The sequence below is a fragment of the Onychomys torridus genome, chromosome 18 (genome assembly GCF_903995425.1).
Source record: "Onychomys torridus chromosome 18, mOncTor1.1, whole genome shotgun sequence".
Classification (NCBI taxonomy): domain Eukaryota; kingdom Metazoa; phylum Chordata; class Mammalia; order Rodentia; family Cricetidae; genus Onychomys; species Onychomys torridus.
In genome coordinates, this window is record NC_050460.1 from 7180516 (window position 1) to 7205346 (window position 24831).

General features: G+C 43.7%; 2 pseudogenes; both read left to right on the top strand.

Annotated features, from left to right (window-relative positions):
• Window positions 1-12567: 12567 nt before the first annotated feature.
• Window positions 12568-13027, top strand: LOC118570041 (annotated as a pseudogene).
• A 5332-nt stretch (window positions 13028-18359) lies between these two features.
• LOC118569823 lies at window positions 18360-24781 on the top strand (annotated as a pseudogene).
• The last annotated feature ends 50 nt before the right edge of the window (window positions 24782-24831 follow it).

Here is a 24831-nt window from a genome sequence, read left to right on the forward strand (position 1 = left end):
ACACTGTCCATAACAAAATGAACACACAAAATTAATATCTGTCTTATAAGTAAATGACTTGGAACTGAAAAAAATAGAATCCTAAGATAGCAGCAAGAAAAGTTAAGAATCAAATCAAATTTTAAAAAACTATTTTTAAAAATAGGCCAGTGAGATGGTTCAGCTCAGTAATGGTGCTTTCTGTGTGAGCCCCTGACCTGAGTTCAAATCCCAGAAGCCACATAAAGTTAAAGGAGAGAATCAGCTCCACAAAGTTATCCTCAGGCCTCCCCACGTGGGCGTGGCGGGCAGACAGACAGACAGACACACACACACACACACACACACACACACACACACACACACACACCAAATACACAGAATAATAATTTCAATTTGTACTAGCAAACCCCCTTAGACCAGTTACCGGTGAAGTGACGGGGTTGAAAATAAAGAGAATGGGTAGAAATACTGTTTATGAAGCAGGCAGAAGGCTAGGCGTGCTGGCATCTGTAAAGCCCAGAGTTCAGTCCTCAGCACAAAACAACAAAACCTGCAAGTCTTTGAATCACCACCTTCCCCCACACCCCTCAGCCTCACCCCAGTAAAGGAGCTGAAGTTCGTCTCTGTGACTGGTGAGTAGCAGCTGGGAAGGTGTCTGGGCATGAGTCACACTGCAGGGCAGGGTCGCTAAGTGAACAGCTGCAGCAGGAGCTCTCCAGGGAGGCCAGGCCGAGGCCGGGCCTCATGCCTCCTCCACCCCGGAGCAGCACACTAGGGAGCTAACCTTTAAAATGTAGACACCAGGGGAAGCAGGGAGAATCTGGTCAAAATACATTGAATGAGATTCTCAAAGAATAAATGAAACATCTCTAAAAAGATGCAGGCATCAAGACAACTATCCAGTCAGAACACCCTACTAATCCTCCCCAAGATACCAGGCTTCAACCAATGCCCGCTGGGCATCAGGAGAAAACTTTTAACATGACATGTGAAAATCGGAATGTGCCAACAGGAGGAAATAAAAACGTGAAGGAAGTGAATACTGTGAGGAGAAAAAAAAAGAACACTAGAGGAGATTAAACAAAAACAATCATTGAGATTCTCCAGAGAAAAAGGAGAATATGATCTATCCCCCACCCGTGTGTGTGTGTGTGTGTGTGTGTGTGTGTGTGTGTGTGTGTGCGCGCGCGCGCAGAAGTTGTTTCTTTCCTTCTATGATGTTGGTCTCAGGGATTGAACCTGGGTCGTCAGGCTTGACAACCTTTACCAGCTTAGTCATCTTGCTGCCCCTAGGTAGGGGTGGGAGAGTGTAGAATTATCATAAGGCATTGACTTGTGCAGTTTTGGAAGCTGGGAAGTCTCCAGAAGGCCAGTGTCACAGCTTGGAGCTGTTAAGACAGCAAATGCTTTCTTGCTCAGACATTTTGTCTGTCAGGCATGCAATGGGTTCAAAGTGCCCTGCCTACACCAGGCCAGGCAAACTGCATTATATTAGCCCCACCTTGTCTGCAGGAGACCCCAATATATGCCCTAGATAGTGCCACACGCTATATGTTACACTTTTCTCTATCCATGCACATTAACTATAATGCTTAATTTACAAATTAGGCTTATCATAACATTGACAACCAATATTAAAAATGGAGGCTGGAGAGATGGCTCAGCAGCAGTTATGAGCTCTTACAGAGGACCTGGGTTCAGTTCCCAGCATACACATGACAGCTCATAACCACCTCTAACTCCAGTTCCAGGGGACCTGATGCCTTCTTTTGGATTCCAAGGACCTCTGAGGGCATCAGACACACATTCATACATGTAGGCAAACACCCACACACATAAAATAAAAAGAAAGAAATATTAAAAAGAAAGAAGGCCACTGGGCAGTGGTAGCACACACCTTTAATCCCAGCACTCAAGAGGCAGAGGCAAGCGGATCTCTGTGTGTTTGAGGCCAGCCTGGGCTACCAAGTTAGTTCCAGGAAAGGCACAAAGCTACACAGAGAAACCCTGTCTTGAAAAATGTTTTAAAAAAATAAAAAAAAGAAAGAAAGAAAAACAAAACCAAGACCCAGACAGGTTAGGTAACTCTTCCAAAGTCACTTAGCTACAAATGTAGAAACCACACACACACTTATATATGTGTATGAATGGTATATGGAAAGACATGCTCCAAACCCTTCATAGTGGCTATGTAAAATAATAATGAAGGTCCAAACAGTGGTTCTCAACCTTCCCAATGCTGCGACTCTTTAATACAGTTCGTTATGTTGTAGTGACCCTCTACCATAAAATTATTTCACTGCTACTTCATAACTTTAATTTTGCTACTGTTATGAATCATAATGTAAATATCTGATATGCAACTCCTATGAAAGGGTCATCTGGGCCCATGGGGATCTCGACCCACAGGTTGAGAACTGCTGGTCTAAAGTCTTTTAGACTGAGTCTTCTCTTCCAGTTCAGATTACCAGATGAATATAGGACACTTGCTTAAATGTGAACTGACTGGCCTCAGCTCATAGAGATCTGCCTTCCTCCTGAGTACTGGGGTTGAAAGTGTCACACCCTGCAAGTTTGAATTTCAACAGAAGAAACTGATTTTTTTTTAAAAGATTTGTTTATTTATTATGTATATAGTGTTCTGTCTACATGCATGTTTGCAGGCCAGAAGAGGGCACCAGATCTCATTACAGATGATTGTGAACCACCATGTGGTTGCTGGGAATTGAACTCAGGACCTCTGGAAGAATAGCCAGTGCTCTTAACCGCTGAGCCAGCTCTCCAGCCCAAAACTGATTTTTAGTATTTACTGAACATTTAAAATTTTTTAAAAGTAAGGCTGGGCACAGTGGTACACACCTTTAATCCCAGCACTTGGGGGGCAAAGCATACAAATTCCAGGCTAGCCTGATCTACATAAGTAGTTCCAGTCCAGTCAAAGCTACACAGTGAGACCCTGTCTCAAACAAACAAAATGAGACGTAGGAGTTTGGTGTCTGAAATTCACATTTAATTGAATGTGTATATTTGTATTTGCTAAATCAGACAGCCTTGTTTTAGTCCACCCTCCGCTGGCAAGGCCAGCAACTCCTTGGTCCCACCACATTGAAATACCGATTTTCCAGGAATTCTGCCACCATCTGATAAGACCACTGCCTGATTCAGACATTCAAGTCACTCCACACAGTGGTGACATATTAACTAGGAGTAATTCAACAGCTATGCCTAAACCTCCGTCTTTGGTTTCTTTTTATATTTTATTTTATTTTATTTTATTGACTGAAAAAGAAGCTCTATCAACTGGAAGAAAACTCAGTTGTGAACAAACTTCAGTTAATCTCAGGCTGGTCCTCCGAAGAATTCAACCTGCACCGGGCAGGGTTTTCTCTCTCAAGCCGGTACCACTAAAAAGCAGGCATGGATCTCACCGGCACCCTGGCTGCTGGCGTGGCAGCGCGGCGGCGTCCCAGTCTACCTAGGAGGGGAAAGACGGTTTCTGGCGTTCTGCCCTGAGGATGTCATTTTGAATGTCACTTCCTAGCTGCTTATGAAACCTAAAATAACAAAGCGACACAGAGTACTTCTGGGCCCCCAGCTGTGCCACCGGGTCACAGTTAAACAAACGCAAGCTTCATTGTTAAAGAGAACGCAGGCAGAAGAAAGCAGAGTCGGTCCTGCAGGGAGGCCAGTCCTGGACGGGAGCGCCCCCTGCAGGCCCCCAGCAGTATCGCGGGGGAAGCTTGTCTCCAAGGTCATTTGAAACATTGTCCTGGCTAGCAGTCAGTCGGCCTGGAGGGCTACTTTGAGAGAAGGATAATGGTGTCATTCCACTGAGCAGAATCAAAGGCAGAGGACCCAGTGATTTGAACTCGGGCTCTACAGAGGAAACAGGACCCCGGGCCCGGTTGATGGTCAGTCCGCTGGGCTGGCGGCTGGCATTTTGCCTGCATAGAGTAAAATTCTGTGGATGGAATAGATGAACGGTTCTGACAGATTCAAGTATGAATGGGGTGAAACCCTAAAGTCTGGGCTAGGAGTTCCACAGTACAAAGGTGTACTTGTTCTGCAGGATGAGGCAGGCAGGTGGACGTGAACAGTGAGAGGAGGGAAGATGTTGCCTTGGCACAACTCCAAAGTGCTTCTTTAACATCCACAGGCTACTTATGTGGTGCCAGCGATGGATCCCAGGACCCTGTGCCGTGAGGCAAGGCTGGCTATCAACTGACCTACATCTCTGCTGGGTCCCACACACCACTTCCTTTTTAAATATTTATTTATTGCATGTTTGCAAATGAGTGAGCACAGGTGCTCCCAGGCCACAGGGCATGTAGAGGTCAAAGGACAGCTCTCAGATCTCTCCAGCCACCTTGCAGGATGCAGGGATAAACTCAGGTCATCAGGCACGTAAGAAAGTACATGCTGAGTCAGGCCTGCTGGCCCTCCACATTCTCAACGGCACTGTGGGTTTAGGCTTTCCCTATGCTTGTATCTGCGGGTAATCATTTCACTGGTTGCTAACAGGTAGATTATATTTTGATACTGTCCAATTTCATATCTACAATGACTCAAGAACAGATTTATAAGCAGGTGGTGGTGGCATGCGCCTTTAATCCCAGCACTCGGGAGGCAGAGGCAGGTGGATCTTGGTGAGTTGGAGGCCAGCCTGGGCTATGAGCGAGTTCCAGGACAGCCTGGTCTATGAGCGAGTTCCAGGACAGCTAGAGCAGTTATATATGTCACTGTGATTAGTTTAGTAAAGAAGCTGACTGGCCAATAGCTGGACAGGATGAGGTCAGGCAGGAGAACCAGACTAAGGACACTGGGAAGAAGAAGGGTGGAGTCAGAGGAGTCTCCAGCCAGACGTGGAGAGGACACAGGAGGTGCAGGATGAAAGAGAAGTAACAGGCAGAGTGTAGGTTAATAGACACGGGTTATTTAAGTTGTAAGAGCTAGTTAGGAACAAGCCTGAGCTGTTGGCCAAGCATCTATAGTTAACATTAAGTCTTTGTGCATTTATTTTGGAGTTGATGGTCCCAGCAAAAACTCTGCCTACAAATAGATTTATAACCTAATGGGGTTTTTTTATTTGTTTGTTTTGGTTTTTCGAGACAAGGTTTCTCTGTGTAGCTTTGCGCCTTTCCTGGATCTCGCTCGGTAGACCAGGCTGGCCTCGAACTCACAAAGATCCGCCTGCCTCTGCCTCCCAAGTGCTGGGATTACAGGCATGAGCCACCACCGCCCGGCAAACCTAACGTTTTTAAGGGCCCTTTCAGGGCTGGGGCAACAGCTCATTGGGTAAAGCACCTGCCAGTCAAAAGTAGGGATCTGAGTTTGAATCTCAAGAATGCCTATAAAAGCTGGGCACAGCAGAATATATGTGCAATCACAACTCTCCTACAGAAAGGTGAGCAGGGGAGCAGAGAATTGCTAGTACCTTGTGGGACAGATGGCATATCCACTGTCTGACTTGTTTGATCCAACCTCAAACAAGGTGACAGGGAAGTGGAGGCAAGCTTCCTCACCCATGCTCACACACAATTAAAGTAAAAACTGCCCTTCAAATGTCTTGGTTGCCTACCAAATGAAAGAGAAGAATTTGCTGGGTGGTGACACACACCTTTAATCCCAGCACTCAGGAGGCAGAGGCAGGCAGATCTCTGAGAGTTTGAGGCCAGCCTGGTCTACAGAGGGAGTTCCAGGACAGCCAGGACTGTTACACAAAGAAACTCTATCTCAAAAAAGAGAGAGAGAAAGAGAGAGAAGAATTTATCCCTCATCTTGAAGCTGAGAATTCTCTCCAACTCAGGAATAATGAAGCTTAAAATTCTCTAACAATCCATTTGCATCATAAGACAGCTATCCTCCGGCTCCCAACACCCAAGGTTGGCCTCAGACACCTGCTCTTCCTGCTTCCACCTCCAAATGCTAGAATTACATGTGTGCACCACCACACCCAGCAGAAGTCACATGCTTGTAAGAGAGGTTCCCATAGGGGGTGAGATTGCTCAATAGGTAGGGATGCTTTATGCCAAGTCCAACAATGGAGTTTGGTCCTTGGGACCCACATGGTGGAAGGAGAGAACTGACCCCCACAAGTTATCCTCTGACCTCCATGTGCTTGTGGTGACGTAATACTCTCTCACCCATAGATAGATGATAGATAGGTAGATAGACAGACAGATAGACAGATAGATCATTTAAAATGTAATGTAAAAATATCAAATTGTTCCTCATCACATAACTCCACAGCAGCACAGAGCACAGATAATGGGGACAGGTTAAAGTGTCACAAATAAGTGAGCTAAACCCTGGGTATATATGGACTACCACCTACAAAGTGACCTATCAATACAGGTAAGAAATTTTCAACCCTGCTTTGATAAACAGAGTTGGGGCAAGGAATAAGAAGAGAATTATAAATGGGCAAAAGGGCAGGTGAACACGAGTCTAACGACAGAACCCCATCCATGCACTTAATTTGTTTAACTCATTTTTTATTTATTTGTGTATAATATGTCTGTGTGTATGTATACCATGTGTACAGGGGCCTGTAGAAACCAGAAAAGGACGTCAGATCCCTGGGAACTGAAGTTATAGGCAGTTGTGGATGCTGGGAACCCAACTCTAGCATTAGGCAACAGCAACAAACCCTAGGTTATCTCTTCAGCCACTGGAGTGTATTTACTCCACCCATGACCTTGGACTATAGGGCCTGAAGGAAGTGGTACTTCTTGCCATTGTAAAATACATGGTCTTCTAGAAATAGAATAATACCAGATGACTGGACTCGGTTAATCTCAGCTGTGTTAGAATATATCTAGAAATTACAATGGAAAAGCTGGGTGAGAGAAGAAGCTAAGGCCATTGAGCAGCAAGGTAAAATTAGAGGTTTTGAGATCTCCCAAGATCAAATTCTTAGTGGGGGCACTTTCGCTGATATAAATGTACAAACTACTGTGGATGCGCATACATTATCCCTATGCCATACAGCAGCTTTAAATGCTTGGGGGAAAATTCCAGAAGCAGAGAAACCAACTGAGCTATATACAAAGGTTTTCTAAGGCTCAGAAGAACCATTTACTGATTTTTTTTACAAAGACTGACCAAGGCTATAAACAAGACAATATCAGACCCACAATTAAGACAAATATTAACTTAGTCTTTGGCTTTTGATAATGCTAATACAGAATGCAAAAGAATACTACACCCTTAAAGTTCAGGTCAGCATCATTGGAGGAATGGCTTCAACATATAAATGATGTTGATTCTCTTAACTATGGTAATGAGGCTTGGATAGAAGAGGCTATTTCTAAAGGTGGAAGGAGGCATCAAGGTAACAGGGTGCTCCTAAAAGCAATGTTTCTTCTAGAAATAACCCAAACAGAAGACCCTAACCATCTGGATTATGCAGATGTGGCAAAGGCTGACATTGGACCAATGAATGCAGATCAATAAGAGACATATGAGGCAATGCTTTATCAGCAGAAAATGCCTTGGGGGGGGCCTCTTGCAGGCCCCCAAATTGGATGTGGTCCAAACATTTCCAATCACTGTAGAGGAAATTCGTCCCCAGGACAATTAAATAACCTAGTGCCTAATGTAAATAAAGGTACTGCACTATATGATAAAGCAGCTTTGATAGAGGGATCAAAAATTAAAAAAAATCACCATAAAACAAATATTTTGGCAGACTCCCGTAAATGAACAAAGACCAAAGCTTAGAGTGTGAATTAACAGCATTGTCCTGGAAGGACTGGTGGACACAGGTGCGGATGTGGCTATAATTACACCAAGATCATGGCATCTGAATGGCTTCTTCAAGAGGTAGGTGTCCAATTGCTAGTAATTGGAACCCTACCTCAGGTAAAACAGAGTTTGAGGTGGGTTGAATGCATAGGGCCAGAAGGACAGAGAGGAAGGCTGAAGTCATATGTGGTAAATGTAGCAGTGAACCTTTGGGGCTGAGATCTGTTACAGCAGTGGAATACCCAGATTAAAATTCCTCCAATATCAAAAGTGAAATATAGACCAGTTCATATTTCTGGGAATAATATAAGATACTATAAAAACAGCCGCCAACCATTCAGGCTGTACATAAACAGAGCACAACTGCTGTTAAACTCTCAGGACTACCAACAGCCCTACCTTTAAAATGGCTAATAGATAAGCCTTTCTGGGTTGGACAGTGGCCTATGACACAAGAGAAACTACAAGCTTTAGAACAGCTGGTTCAGGAGCAGTTAAATGCTCAACACATAGAAGAACTTACCAGCCTTTGGAATTCTCCTGTATTTGTTATTAAAAAGAAATCGGGTAAATGGAGAATGCTGACAGATCTGAGAGCCATAAATAAAGTAATTCAGCCTATGAGCTTCCTACAGGATAGAAGACCCTTGCCTTCTCTGTTACCTAAAGAATGGCCGGAGGCTGGGGATTTAGCTCAGTGGTAGAGTGCTTGCCTAGCAAGCTCAAGGCCCTGGGTTCGGTCCTCAGCTCAAAAGAGAGAGAGAGAGAGAGAGAGAGAGAGAGAGAGAGAGAGAGAGAGAGAGAATGGCCTATTATAGTTATTGACCTAAAAGACTGTTTCTTTACCATACCTCCACAAAAAAAGGATAAAGAAAAAGTTGCCTTTGTAGTACCTACTTATAATAAGTCCCTTCAGCCAGTCAAGAGATATCAATGGAAGGTCCTCCCACAGGAAATGTTAAATAGTCCCATCCTATGCCAATATTTTATGCAAAAACTGTTGGAAATAATTTATGCAAAATTTCCACAGTCTATAATCTACCATTATATGGATGTTATCTTATTAGTTGATCCAAAGTTAGGCACATTAGAAAATATGTAACAGAAAGTTTTTGCTTCACTGGGGATTACAAATTGCTTCTGAAAAAATACAAAAAGGAAATTCTATTAATTACTTAGGATATAAGATAGATCTACAAAAAATTAGATCCCAAAAGGTACAACTCAGGAGAGATTTATTGTGGACTCTTAATGATCTTCAAAAATTGTTAGGAAGCATTTCCAACTTACAGACCATCATTGGAATACCTAAAGATGGACTAGCAAATTTGGCCAATACTCTAAAAGGGGACAAGGACTTAAATAATCCAAGAGAATGATCAGCTGACGCTGAGAAGGAATTGGCTCTAGTAGAAAAGACAATAGGAGAGGCACATGTGGATCCTGTGAATCCAGAACTTAACTGTGTTCTGGTCATATTACCTCCAGACATGCCCCACAGGGATTTTGATGCAGGGGGAAGATATTATATTGGAATGGATATTTCTACCACGTAAACCGAGTAAGAAGTTAAAGACTTATGTTGAAAAGATCTCTGATTTTATTCTAAAAAGAAAATTAAGACTTTGTCAGTTGGCAGGAATGGACCCAGCCAAAATTGTAGTACCTTTAACTAATGAGGAAATTTCCTCTTTATAGAAAGATAATGAATACTGGCAAAGAGCCTACAGTAACTTTTTAGGAGAAATTAACAATTGTTATCCCCAAAGTAACAGAATAGAATTTATAAAAAGAACTGAATTGGTCCTTCCTCACATTGTATTTCAAAAACCAATTTCTGGAGTCCCCACATTCTATACTAATGAAAATAAATCAGGAAAGGCAGGATATAAATAAGGAGATTTAAGTAAAGTGGTTCAAAGCCCCTACAATTCTGTTCAAGAGGTAGAACTGTATGACATTCTTATGGTACTGATGGGCTTCACAGAACCTCTCAATATAGTTACTGACTCTCAATATGCAGAGAGTTATTTTACATATTGAAACTGCTGAATTTTGAAACTGCTGAATTTATTCCTGATAACACAGAATTAACTTCACTATTTATACAACTACAGGAAATCATCAGAAATAGGGAACGTTTTATACATACATATATATATATATATCACATATCAGATCCCATATGGGTCTCCCAGATCTTCCAGCACAAGTTAATGATGAGATTGATCAGTTATTAATAGTTAATGTGTTAGAAGCCTCAGAATTTCATAAGAAACACCATGTAAATAGCAAAGGTTTGAAAAAGGACTTTTCCATCACTTAGCAACAAGCCAAGGAAATTGTAAAAAATGTCCTATTTGTGCCTTCTATAACCAAGCTCCATTACCTGCATGAAGCAATCCTAAAAGTATACAAAGAAATGAAATTTGGCAGATGGATATGTTTCATTTTGCAGAATTTGGAAGATTAAAGTATGTACACCATACTATTGACACCTATTCAGGATTTCAGTGGGACTGACTCTGTGATTACATACCTATTAGAAGTTATGGCCATCATGGGAATACCTGTACAAGTTAACACTGATAATGCTCCAGTATATGTCTCAAATAAAATGAGATCGTTTTTTGCTTATTACAATATAAAGCATGTTACAGGTATACCACATAATCCCACAGGCCAAGCAGTCATAGAAAGATCCAGTCAAACTTTAAAGGATATGCTAAATAAACAGAAAGAGGTAACAATAACTCTTAGAAACAGGTTACATAATGCTTTATTAACCTCGAATTTCTCAGTGTTGATGAGAAAGGAACAAGAGCTGCATAGAGACATTGGAAAACAGAAAAAACTCCTGAGCTAAATCAACCTATTTACTTCAAAGATGTGTTGACCTCAGAATAGAAACCAGGATACACCCAATGATGGGGAAGGAGTTTTGCTTCTGTTTCTGCAGGAGAAGAAAAGCTATGGATACAAACAAAATTAATAAAAATTCACTTCAAACAGGATAAACCCCTTGATGAGGAGGAGTAATAAATAGTTCATCCACCAATGTGACATCTCTACAAGTTGTAAGAGAAACTTAACAAACAAGGGTCAGGGCAGGGTTCTGTTTTTTGTCTTTATGTGATAATAGAAATATCCATCCTCAAGAAATCAAGGGAAGAACCTATTGGTACCAATATACTCCATAGGGTAGAATCTCACTGCCTGACATGAATATTTCTTTTAGTCTAGAACAGTTGTGGTCCTGATTCTATTATAAATCAAGCTGGCTTGGGAGTTGGAATGTGGCTCTCTCCTTTTCTAAACCCAAGCATACTGCTAAAAGAAAAAGTAGGAGATTCTGTCTCATATCGGGAGAACCAGTTAATGTGAGACAGAAGAAAACCAATAATCTGGGGACCATTGTTGTCCTTGCTTATTTTTGATTTCTGGAAACCATTCCTCAAATCACCCTAAAACCAGACTCCAAACTTTCTATTTTGATATAAATAATGTTCAAGTTTTCCACAGTGAAAAATAAGTCCTTTTTTTTGGGGGGGGGGGAGCTGAGGATCGAACCCAGGGCCTTGTGCTTGCTAGGCAAGCGCTCCACCACTGAGCTAAATCCCCAGCCCCAACAAGTCCTTCCAATAGCAATCTTTGAAGTCTCTGTAAAGAAGATGGGGCCCCACAACAGTGACTCTACTCAGTCCAGAAAGATGCCATTGTACCTAAGAATAATATTCAATGATCAGCCTTGGATTGATAATTCTTGATGATAGCTCTAAGATGAGACAGCCCATCATACTTCACTGCTAGCCAGAATCTCAGACAACCTTACCCATTACTCTGAGATTGGCTGAGAACTCTACAGTTAGTCCTGTCGAGACCTAACTAAGCTTTCCTACAGGACCCCACAGAGACACCATTACCCCTAAGTAGCAGGAAGCAATTCTAAGAAAATGGTGCTCCTTTCCCAAAGGTTCATTTTTCTAAGGGTTATGGATGGGTGGTTATAGGGTTGGGGGTGGAACAATAAAATTTAGGCTCAGTATTCGCCTTTAGAAAAGAAAAAGGGGAATGGATAGGTATAGTATATTAAGGTGGATTATTGTATCTACTAGTAAACTGTTTTAGCAAACTATCAGCCTTGGATAATTTGCACTGATATGGATTCTTGTATATTTGATACAAATGTAAGCTATTATATTCCTATTTAAGGTAATTTGTATATTGATACAAATATAAAACTATATTTGTTGTATTGTACATATATTTCTACTCCTGTTTGAAATATTTTGTATATTGATACAAATGTAAAATTATATTTTACTGTATGTATTTATAACTATAGAAATGACAAGTATGGGTGACTATAATTCTGTAAGTCTTATCTACCTAAATAACCTAAGGACTAAGGCTACACATTAACAAGGTAAACACTCTATAAGCAGATGTACCATATAAGGACAATGACCTCAAAATTGTGACAATACACAATGTATCTTAAACAGAGGTAGAAATGCATAGTGCAATACGCAATATGACAGTATTCTTAATATGAATCAATATACAAAATATCCTAAACAGAAGTAGGACATACCTCTGTTTCCTTGAACTCACAGAGATCCGCCTGCCTCTGCCTCCTGAGTGTTGGGATTAAAGGTGTACGCCACCACCAACCAGCCCCCTTTTGGGTTTTATAAAATGCTGCAATCAACATAAGGATAACTCACTGGATAATCTGGAACAAAAATGTCCAGTTTCACAGTTCACTGGAGAGATTAAATAAAAATGGAAACTCCTGCCTCTTCCACAGGAGGCCTACACACCACCGATTGTGCCGCCACCATGTCTCTAGTGATCCCTGAGAAGTTCCAGCACGTTTTGCGAGTACTTAACACCAACATCGATGGGTGGCGGAAAATAGCCTTTGCCATCACTGCCATTAAGGGTGTGAAGCGGAGATATGCTCATGTGGTGTTGAGGAAAGCAGACATTGACCTCACCAAGAGGACTGGAGAACTCACAGAGAATGAGGTGGAACGTGTGATCACCATCATGCAGAATCCACGACAGTACAAGATCCCAGACTGGCTCTTGAACAGACAGAAGGACGTGAAGGACCGGAAGTACAGCCAGGTTCTGGCCAATGGTCTAGACAACAAGCTATGTGAGGCCTGGAGCATCTGAAGAAGATTAGAGCCCATGGGGGCTGCGCCACTTTTGGGGCCTTCGTGTCCCAGGTCAGCACACCAAGACCACTGGCCGCCGGAGCTGTACTGTGGGTGTTTCCAAGAAGAAATGAGTCCCTGGGCCTTTGCTGTTAATAAATGGTTTATAGGCCTGTGGGGGAAAAATGGAAACTCCTTTAAAATAAGCAGATAAAGCCAGGCAGTGGTGGCGCACACTTTTAATCCAAGCACTCCAGAGGCAGAGACAGGCAGATCTCTGTGAGTTCGAGGCCAGCCTGGTCTACAGAGCAAAATCCAGGAAAGGCGCCAAAACTACACAGAGAAACCCTGTCTCAAAAAACAAAAACAAACAAACAAAAAAAAAGCAGATAAAAGCAAACAGCTTATGTGGTAATCAAATCATGAAAGAGGGAAGGGACAAAGAGGGGTTCGGTTATTTTTTTTTTTTAACCGAATGGTTAGGAATGGTTGCTCTGCTCTTATCTCCCTCCCTCTCCTCAACTCCTTCCCCTCCCCCTCCTCTGACCCCACCCCCTCCATTTCCTTCCCCTCTCTTCCCCTCCCCTTTTTCCTTCTTTTTTCCCCCTTCCCTTCTCCTTACCTCCCCCTGTCTCTGGCAGGGTCTCATGTAGCCCAGGCTAACCTCAAAGTCACTATGTAGCCAAGGATGACCATGAACTCCTGATCCTCCTGCCTGGCATGTACCACCACATCTGGCTTCATCCTGAGGCTTTAATGATGGCTTGAGCTGGTCAAAGCCCAGCCTTCCACAGTGAGGTACTATTCCCTCCAGTGGGCGGCAGCAGAGCATAGACAAAGGGGCCTTCATGTCTCAGCTGTGGCAGACTGAACACACAAGATTCAGGAAGAATGTGTACACACACACATATATATGAATGTATATGTGTGTGTATATGAGGGGGAGAGTCACATTCAGTTCAGACCTAAACTCTAAGTAATTAATGGATTGAATTAAATGTCAGTTGTAACTGATAAAGGAAAATGTTGGGTTTTCTAAATTAATCATTTAATATTTCCCAAACCTTGAAGACACATTTTCAGGTAGAAATGGTCCACTCAGTAGAGGGTTGAGGAGATAGCTCAGTGGATAAAATGCCTGCTTTGCAAATGTGAGGATCAGAATTTGGATCCCCAGGCTGCCTGTAATCCAGCACTGCTGATTTTGGGATAATGGAATCCACAGCCCAAAGTGCCTAGTGAAATTTAGTGGAATCTGAGAGTCCCCAGTTCCACTAGTGAGCCTGCCTCGGTAAATAGATTGGAGAAGGTGTTATGTGATATTTTGTTTGTGTTCTGACAAAGCTTGCCTGGAGATCAGAGGGCTGAGCTAGCCACTAGTTAACCATAGAGGCCAGGCAGTGATGGCACACACCTTTAATCCCTGCACTTGGGAGGAGGAAGCAGGAAGATCAGGAGTTCAAGGTCACCCTGGGCTACACCAGATTGAACCAGTGTAAAAGAGAAAGAGAGCCAGGCAGTGGAGGCACACACCTTTAATCCCAGCACTTGGGAGGTGGAGATAGGAATATAAGGTGGGTGGAGACAGGATCTCAGCCCCTGTTCAGTCTGATGATTTGTAGAGACAGGATGCTTTATTGGGTCTGAGATTTTATAGAGGTAAGAAGTCTCTGGTGGCTGGCTTCTCTGATTTTTCAGCTTTCAACCTTGATATCTGACTCCGGGTTTTTATTGTTAAGACTAATTAGGATCATGCTTCAAAAAGGATCAAGGAAGACACTTGAGGTCAACCTCTGGCCTCCCCACACACGCACACTCACACCCAGCACTTAAACACATGTACTTAGGCCACACACACATCCATGCACAAAGAAAGACTGAGAGGAAGCGGGGAAGGAAGTTCTACTCTTCCAGCACCAAGGTACAGAAATTAACCCTTACTAAACCACATCATTGTAAAAACCCAGAATTGTAAGGAGGAAAAGAAGAACCTGTAAGTTTCCTGACATAGAAAACCAGGTCAGCAACAAAATATCAGACATCAAAATAGCTGTGAATTTCTTGATAGTTGTACCAGAAGCTATGCGGACTCTGGAATGCTTTCTCACACAGCCTGCCTTGGGAACTACTGCAATACATGCTTTAACAAAATTAGGGTGGATCCAAGAGTGAGCACAATATTGGAGACAGGTAACTGATAAATAGCTCCAACACAAGAGGGAATTTCTTTTTATTTTATTGTTTAAAAAAATGATGAGTGTTCTGCCGGCATGTGTGCCTGTGCATCATGTGCTTCCGGGCCAGAAGAGGGGCTAATCCCCAGACTGGAGTTACAAGTGGTTTTTGAGCCACCGTGTGGGTGCTGGGACTCAAACCCAGGACCTTTCTTAAGAGCATTCCAGAGTAATCTCTTGCTTTTATATTTTACTATACTGAAAATGAATTTGGTGATTATCTGAAAAATAAATTTTATTCAATTTATGCTTATCACATAAAACACCAGAAAGAGCTGATGAATTCCACAATCAAAATAAATACATAGAGCCAGGCATAGTGGTGCATGCCTTTGATCCCAGCACTCGGGAGGCAGAGGCAGGCAGATCTCTGAGTTTGAGGGCACCTTGGTCTACAAAACAAGTTTAAAGACAGTCAGTGTTACACAGAGAAACCCTGTCTTGGAAAAAAAAAAAAAAGGTAGGTAACTACATTATGGTGTGTTCTGTTATAGAATACTATGCAACTATAAAGAGCATTGTTAGTTTAAAAAAAAATCAACGTGGGTTTCTGGTTTACTGACTTATGTTTGATTTTCATTTACTTATTTTGAGGCAGGGTCTTGTATATCCCAGGCTGGCTTCAAACTCACTATGTACCTGAGAATGACCTTGAATTTCTGATCTGTTTGTCTCTATGTCCAAGTGCACCATCATGCCCAGTTTGAGGCACTGGGATCTCCTGCTGGCTGAGCCATATTCCTCATCTGAGCTGAGTTTTTCTACTTGAGGCTGTGATTTCAGGATTCTGATTGGTAAATTGGCTACTTTTCATCCATCTGCTTTCCACCTCCCAAAATGTAGACCTCTTGCCCCTCCCTCGCCCCTGTCATGAGGCATTCAATTCACCATATAATTGACAGTTAAAGCTTAGGGTTAAATGCTTATATGGAAACTGGAGACAAGACCTTGGGTCAAAGAAGCCCTGAGACTGAAGCTGAGCTTCCACACAAGGCTCAGGTAGCAGAGGAGTGAGGCCACACTGGAGAAAAGTGTTCACTGACAGCAGAAAGGCTTTGCCTTGACTCTGAACATGAAGGGGTCCCTTACAGATTTCTTCCTGGGACTGGAGAGATGTGTTGTGGGATATTTGTACACTGTGTGAAATATATCGCTGTGATTGGTTTAATAAAGAGCTGAGCAGCCAATAGCTAGAATGACTATAGGTGGGACTTCCAGGGACAGAGAGGACTCTGGGAAGAAGGACGGAGTCACCAGCCAGATGGAGAGGAAACAGGGAGTGCAAGATGAAAGAGAGGTAACACCACATGGCAGAATGCAGATTAATGTAAGTGAGTTAAGTTATAAGAGCAAGTTAGGAACAGGCCTAAGCTACAGGCCAAGCTTACATAATTAATAAGAATTAATAAGTCTCTGTTTCATTATTTGGAGCTGACAGCAGAAAAGGAAGTTCTTCTATAGAGATATCTCCATAATTGAGAGTAATTCCAGCTCTTTTAGAGGATCCAGGTTCAAGAACCCCTATCAGGTGGCTCATAACCCAGGGGGTCCAAGGGTACCCACACACGTGTCATATATACACAGAGACCTGTGTATATGCACATAAATAAAATAATTTAGAAAAATATTAAAAGAAATAGAGAAGAGCAATGCTGTTCAATTAAATTAATACTGTGAGGGAAACACAAACCAAGAAACTGACATCAAAATTGGTTTAGATTATATGGTTCTCTGAGGGTGCCAAGGTAGATACTCAACCCACAATTTGTCCAGACTGTCTGTCCTTGAAGAGTAAAGAGAAAACTAATCTGAAGGTACATGCTATGAAAACAGGTTTCCAAACATTGCCAAACTAAATACACTTCTTAGAAAGGAAACATGGAATCATTGAAAGTAAAAACTCAAAATACAGCTCAGTTTTGGGTCAGGCAGACCTGAAGAGAGAATGTACTATCTAGAAGATCCTTCCAAGGCTCAGTGGGTAAAGTTGCCAAGCAAACCCAGTGTGAAAGGTTTCTGTACCCTGATATTAAGTCTCTTCACTGATGTACTAATCCAAGTCAAACTGAGTTAATAAGACCCAGGTTTAATCTGAGCAAAGCAATTCCTGGCTAACTCTCGGGAAAAGGAAGCGGAACAGAAATCACATGAGAGGTCTATGGACAGGGCCTTAAATACCCCGGAGGCACAGTCTTGAGGAGCTGGGGGCGGGGGAGAGCCACCGCCGGAGGGCTTTCTTGGGGGGGGGAGTATTGGTGAAATTATTAAGGCCACTCCACATAGTTAAAAGGGAGGTTTATGTTGTGGGGTAACTTACAAATGAAGGGGTAGGTTGCAGGGTCTGGCAAAGGTATGACGCAGTCGAGCGGTGTTCTCTGGAGAACTCTGCTCAGTCTACCTCCAGCGTCCAGGGTCCTGGAACCAAGAGAGACCTCTCTTCTCCATCCTGGGTCTTCAGCTTCCTCTCTCAGCCCCGCCTTGTGGGCGTGACCATTACCAAATCTTCAATGGGGGTTGGAACTTCCAGGCCAAGGCTGGGATGGCTATCCACTACAGGGGGTGTTGAAGAGGGCAGCTCCAGGGAAGGAGCTGCCTCTTGGCTGGCTTTCTGAGGACAGGGTTTGGAATGGGAGGAGTGGGGCCAAGTTCCCAGCCAAACATCTGGCCGGGCTTTGGAATGGGGTCCAAGCTGGAGATTCCCAACATCCCAATCTTTTTGGGTATATATGGGTGCTGGTTCAAGTCTGACTACTTCCTCCTGGCAAAGGACAACATGATGATGGGGGAGTAGGGAGTCAGTGGGCTCACACTCAGCAGGAGATTTGGGTGAAGAAACATATGGGTAACTGCCATCTTGGAGACCTTAGGAATCTGTTTCTTGAGGAAGCAAAGAAGGCAAGTTGCCAGGAGAAAAATAGATGATTAACATCTGCCCCATGAACAGGGCTAGTCGTGGGAAGAGTGAAGACGGCCAGAAAGAATGGACCAGAGATGTGCCCTGGTTGTACAGAAGAGGCAAGGGTGAATGAACCAGACCCAAGAACAGATATGCCCTTGAGTCTGGAGAGGTGATACCAGTATTGATGTCCTAGGAGCTTGGATGTGAGGGTGGCACACCAAAGTGGGGGATGATGTGTTCCAGGAGTACCTGAGCCATCACACCTGTTGTTTTTCTGGAGGTGGTGAGTGCCTTCATTTATCCTATAAAAGGGGCAATAAGAGTTAAGAGATAATGAAGCTTTTTATGAGTGATCATGTGGGTGAGGTCAACCTGCCAGTATTTGCCCGGTTGGTGTCCTCAAAGCTGGTGCAGGGGCTGATGTATCTGGAGGGCCCCCTGCAGGTTAGCCTTGGCACAAGTCTGGCAGGCAGGGTGGACCTATCTAGGGACTGATCTGGTTGTTAAGGAAGGCCATGTTTGTAGCTTACAAAACCAGCAGCCAGAAAATGCACCAGTAACTGCTGCTTTGCCCTCTGATGTTATGGGAGCAATAACAAGGACTACTGTATCAGCTGGTCCTTCCCTGCCTGTGCATAAAGAAAAGCAGCACAAACCAATACAGGATGATCTAGACATAGCTGACAGCAGCCTGGGAAAACACTCCCCCCCGGGTGCTGAAGCTCTGCCTAACCCTAGTGACAGCACCACCATGAGTGGACCCATGTTACAGATTGAGAGTGTCTGTTGTCTTGCAGAGATGATGTGTCTTACAGTTCCAAGATAGCAGAGATAGTCAACGCTGTACAAAATGAGCCCCCAGAAACCTTCACCTCCTCAGCAGGTAATCAGTAGTCAACAAGAAGAACAGGAGATGACACCATTGAAAATAAAGACTGGTTTTCAGAAAGGTAAGTGTGTGCAGTGTACAGATGTTCCTCGTGAAGTCACTGAGCAGCAGAGCAGTCTGTAGAGCCAGCATCGAGTTGGAGCAAACAGAGACATTCTAGAGGGAAGCAGTAAGGAGAACACTGGTGGGAAAGAAACAACTAAGAACGTGTGTTCACCAGTTGCTATTCAGCAGGAAACTGATATGGTCAGCAAGAAGTCAGGCCACAGTCTTCCTGCAGCAAATGAGATTAATGATGGAAGTGTGACCAGCTGTCAGAACTTCTAAAAGAGTTCCCTTATGGCACTGAAACTATTGCCAGGCATGAAGTTTCTGTGGGCCAACAAAAGACTCACGGAATCTCCAAAAATCAAACTGAGAGTAAGACTGGTAATGTGTCTGGGGATAGCACAGACCAAATAAAAATTACAGAATTAAACTCAGACCAACTCAAAGAATTCATTCCTGAAGAGGAGCAGCCCTGAGACTTAGACAGATTGGCAGAATCCAAGAATAGAAAACTCATTGCCGAAGTAAAGAGCCCAGGTGATTCACAGGTCCTCAGAGAAGAAAGTCATGACCCTGGAATGCTGGGTCTGGAGAAAGACAAAATCCATCACTGTGTCCTGGGTTGGCTCTCAGTGGCACATGAAGGCGTGCCAGTGTCATGGCAGCTCACAGAAGAGAAAGACCAATGCTCCTTGGAGATGGACAGTGCAAACAAGGAGAGCAGTCCTGCAAAAGTGGAATCACTATTTTTGAAATTAATCCTATTTCTAATAAGCCCCAAAGCCCTCTGATCCAAGCAGCTGAGAGTCCATTTTTCCAAAATACATGGTGAAAAGGTAAAAACATCTAAAAGATAGCATTTTTCCAATTAATTGTTACAAGAGAGAGAAATCTAAAGCAAAACAGGATAGCTCACTGAAAATGGAGCAAAAAAATAAAAAATTAAAAAATGTTTCATCTAAATGTGACAAACGAAATCCCTTAAAAAGCAATAAAATAGCAACCCCTGAAAAATGTCATGTGATAACTTCCAACTCTGATTAAAACATGCCAGCATTTTCTAAACAAGCTTCTCAGGAAAGCCTTCAGAAAAAAAATACACATTCCCAAGACTCACGTCCAGGAAAAGCATATGCAGGACTTTTGCCAAATAAAGACCCATGCAGAAGGAATAGCTTTTTGATATAGTCAACATCACCAGGAGAGCAAAAATTAAAACTCAAAGCCCGTAGCTCCAGACTTAAATATTTTGGAAAAAAGAAAAAAAAAAAAAAGGTGTGGAAATATAAGGGAAATATGTCAAACAAGATAAGAACAAGCTGGGCGGTGGTCGCACACTTGGCCTTTAATCCCAGCACTCAGGAGACAGAGGCAGGCAGATCTTTGTGAGTTTGAGGCCAGCCTGGTCTACCGAGCAAGATTCAGGAAAGGCGCAAAGCTACACAGAGAAACCCTGTCTCGAAAAAACCAAAAAATAAAAAATGAAAATTAAAAAATTAAAAGATCATAACAAAAGTGCTGGAGATGCACTAAAATCGTGCAGTCCTCTGACAGCACCAAATGGAAGAGCCAGGGTTAAAGACAAGCCGGTGCCAAGTTCCGAGTCCTCGGACTCAAAGGGCAGCTCCCTTAGGAGAGCCAGAGTTAAAACCATGCAGGAATATTCACAACGGCAGAAAGACAAGCATACTGACCTCAACCTGATGCTTCAAACCCACATAAAGGTGAAAGAAGGGGGGCTGGATAGGTGGATGGCTCAGAGGTCAACACTGCCTGCCGCTCTTGCAGGGGACCAGAGCTTAATTCTCAGAACCCACACTGGTTAGCTCACAATCATCTGTATATATATTTCAGTTTTACATTTGTTTATTTATTTATGTTTGTGTGCCACCACGCACATATAAATGTCAAAGGGAAGCTTGTGGATGTTGGTTCTCTCTTTCCACCATGTGAGACTAGAGAATTGAACTCAGGTTGTCAGGCTTGGAGGCAAGTGTTTTTACCCTCTGACCCCACAACCTTATTATGACATATTCATACATATATATCATTGTACTCTACTCATATAGCTCCCCTGTTTGGGGATATTTGCTCACACTGTGAACCCCAAGTTAGCATTTGCATTAATTAAATAAAATTCCCTTTGGATCAGGAGGCTGAGTTAGCAACTAGTTTACTGAAGTAATCCTAGAGCATCAGAGGGCATCTGGGAGAAATAGAGAGATGCACCGGAAGGTGGAGAGGAGGAGGGATTTGGAGTGGAAAGGCTTTTTTGTTTGGCAGAGTGGAAGGACGCTCTGTTTGGGAGACGCCAGCAAGGAGAGGTTAGCCAGGTGCTACTCAACCTCTCTGAGCTAGCAGGTTTTCACCCCAGCCTTTGAATCTCGAGTTTTATTTATAAATAGAACAGTAGAGGCTTAGTTAACGCTACCTTTAATGGCAGCAACAGAGCCTGTGCCTGTGGAAACAGCATTCCCGCCAGGCTGCGGCCTGAGTGGCCAGGCTGCTGCCAGAGAAGCAGGCCAGGAACTGGAAGTCACAATTGCTGGCTGACATGGCAGCAGATTAGGACACAGTCACTGTGCGGAGGTTAAGACCACATTTTGCCACTACTGTTTCTCCTCTGTTCCCCAAACACTCTCCCTCTACCCCAGCTTCTTTCACGTAGTGCACGTGTGTGCATAGTGAAAATTTTTAAAAATTTTTTATAGGGTTTCTGTTTTTGTTTTTGTTTTTAACTCTTTACTCTTTGGCTCTTTGGTGGCCCACCACCCAGCTCCCAAATAAATCACATGGACACATTCTGTCTTATGAATGCCTGGTCTTAGCTTGGCATATTTCTAGCCAGATTTTCTTAAATTAAATTGCCCTATCTTTTGCCTCTGGGCTTTTACCTTTCTCTGTTTCTGTCCTACCTTTCTTCTTTCTCCATGGCCGGCTGTGTAGCTGGGTGGCTGGCCCCTGATGTCCTCCTCCCCTTTTCTTTCTCTTTGACCATCTTTTTCTCCTTCTATATATTCTCTCTGCCTGCCAACCCTGCCTGTCCTTCCTTCTGCCTTGCTATTGGCCATTCAGCTCTTTATTAGACCATCAGGTGTTTTAGACAGGCAAAGTAACACAGCTTCACAGAGTTAAACAAATGCAACATAAAAGAATGTAACACGTCTTTGCATCATTAAACAAATGTTCTACAGCATAAACAAATGTAACACATCTTAAAATAATATTCTACAACAGGTTTCACTATGTAACCCTGGCTGTCTTGGAACTGTATATATAGATTGTCCTTGAACACACAGGAATCCCCCTGCCTCTGCCCACAGAGTACCGGGATTAAAAGTGTGTGCCATCAAGCCTGGAAATATGTTCTCACCTTTTTAAGAGTTTGAACAATATTATAACAGGTGGCAAAACCAGAAACAAAACGAAACTATAAATATGTCCTAACCTTGGTCCGGCTCAGAACTGTTCTATATGTAAATTAAGCCTTCCTCTGGAATAAATTAGCATGCCTAATAAGTGTGCAAACAACTCTGGAGCTTCTGTAATACCCTGGCTCCATTCTTTTCTCAAGCTTTATTTATTTTATGTGTACAACTGTTTCGTCTGCTTAGTATGTACATGTAACATATGTGTGCCTGGTGCCTTGGGAGGGAAGAAGAAGGCATCAGATGCCCTGGGACTGGAGCTATGGATGTTGATGCTGGGAATCAAACCTGGGCACTCTCCAACAGCAACAAATACTCTTAACCACTGAGTTATCTTACCAGTCCCTCATGGTTTCTTTTATTAACAACTTATAACTTCCTGATGTGTGTGCAAATGTGTACTCATGCCATGTAAGAAGGTCAGAGGGCAGACACAGAGTTATTTCTCCTTTCACACAGTCTCTGATGGGGACACTCCAGTTGTCACGTTTGTATGGCAAGCTCTACCCACTAAGGTGCCTCACAAGCCCAGTAGTAATGTTTTTGTTTTAGCTAGAAAAACAAACCCAGGACCTAGTACATAGTAGGCAAGAGCCACCTCCTGCCCAAGATCAGATTTTTTTTTATATGTGTGAAAAGGTTTTTCTCTATTTAAAAAGTAATATTTTGGGGCTGTGGACTTAGGTGCTTGTAGAGGGGCCTAAAAATCGGAATAACTTGGGGCTAGCCTTCCTCCTCTTCGCGGAGGGTTATGAATTCAAGGCAGACTTCCAAAGAGTGAATGCTGTCTTGGTTATTCTTCCGTGGCTGTGGTAAGATATCATGACCAAGGCAACTTATGGTTTATTGCAGTTTATTGCAGCTCATGGTTTCAGAAGGTGAGACCGCCCTCTACTTACACCTAACCCTCACGTCAGGACTCCAGCTAGTGAATTTGCAGGGTGGGGTGAGGGGATGGGAAGAGATAAGGTCATTGGACCTCTTTGTCCCTCTCCCCAGTGTGGCTATATCGAAAATTCTCCAGTCTCCACTTTTTCCTTATTGCGTATCTCTTTAACTGTCCTATTGAGGACAGATGCCCAAGCCTACCTTGTTAGGGCCGCCAGGCTCCAAGACCTGACCATAACAACTCCAATAACAAAAAGACCAGCCTCTTCCTACAGGGCAACTGGAGTCTGGTCATCTGTGAGAGCCTGAACTTCTCCACGAAGATAATTCAAAAGGTATTCAAATGCATGTCACAAATTCCAGTCAGTATACACAAGCCTCTGAGCAATCTGCTTTTACAGAAAAACGACGGCTGAATCCTCTGGTTCAGTCAATATAATCTTAAAGCAACGCAGCTGAAAAATACCCAGTACCTCTTCTGCCTTGTGGACTGCCACTGGACCCTAAACTTTTTTTTCCCCCTCAGGCTTTGAAAACCTTCAAAAGCAAAGGCAGTCCCAGCTGGTCTCCTTGGCTCTCCCTCCGCGCAGCCGCAGGACGCAGGCGGGGTGGACGCGGAAGTAAGCGCGCGCTTCCAGGACTGTTCTACTCCCGGAACCCCGAGAGTGGGTCCTTAAGTGGGCTCGTTAGACTACTTTTCTTTTGCATCAAGACTTAAAACAAAATAAAATAAAATCTCCATCAGGGGTCATAAACTAAATTGCTTGCTAAGTTTATAAAAAATTTCTTAAAACTTTTCCAAACCTCGGTCCTAAATACACCTCGCTGACTGGTGCAAGGATGACAAGGCATTGGAACCTCAAGGATAGAACGCGAGGTTCATTCATTCTTTTGACAATTGAGGGCTTGTCAGACACCAGACTTTTGACAGACAGCTGAGTGTCTATCACGCCAGGAACTGTTCTTGGTGCTGGGGAGATCAAAAAATGACAAGAATAAATAGAATTAAGAGACTAAAACGACACTTGACACGTTATTTCGCTCTTTTGGCATCAAACTCCCTCTCATGGATTCTAAGCTGTCGTTTTTTTCCAGGCTTCCGCCAGGGGATGGACTACAACTCCCATGATGCTCGCGAGCGGCACCTTTTTAGAGGCTTCACTCAGCTCCCTGGCTGCGGAGGGAACGACTACAGTACCCAGAATGCTCTGCTCCCCCGCCTGGGTGTTTTTGCCCCTCTCTTGGCGTTGAACGCGGTAGTGGCCATCCGGAGTGCCAGGCCTGGGGTTCTCGGTGTCCTTCCTCGGGTCACGGGCGAGGCGGCGACTTGACTTCTGGGCGCTGAGCCCGGGCGCGCGCGCAAGTGGCCGCCGTCCTCGCTGCAGGTTCGCGTCCCGCTTTGCTCCTTGCGCGGCTCAGCTCGCGGCCGCCGGGACGGCCCGGGACTGACGGCCCCGGAACAGAGGCGACCGTCGCGGCTGCGGGAGCAGAAGCGAAGCTGAGGCCCCGGGGAGAGGCGACAGCGGCGAGAGCGCCCGGGGAGGGGAGAAGG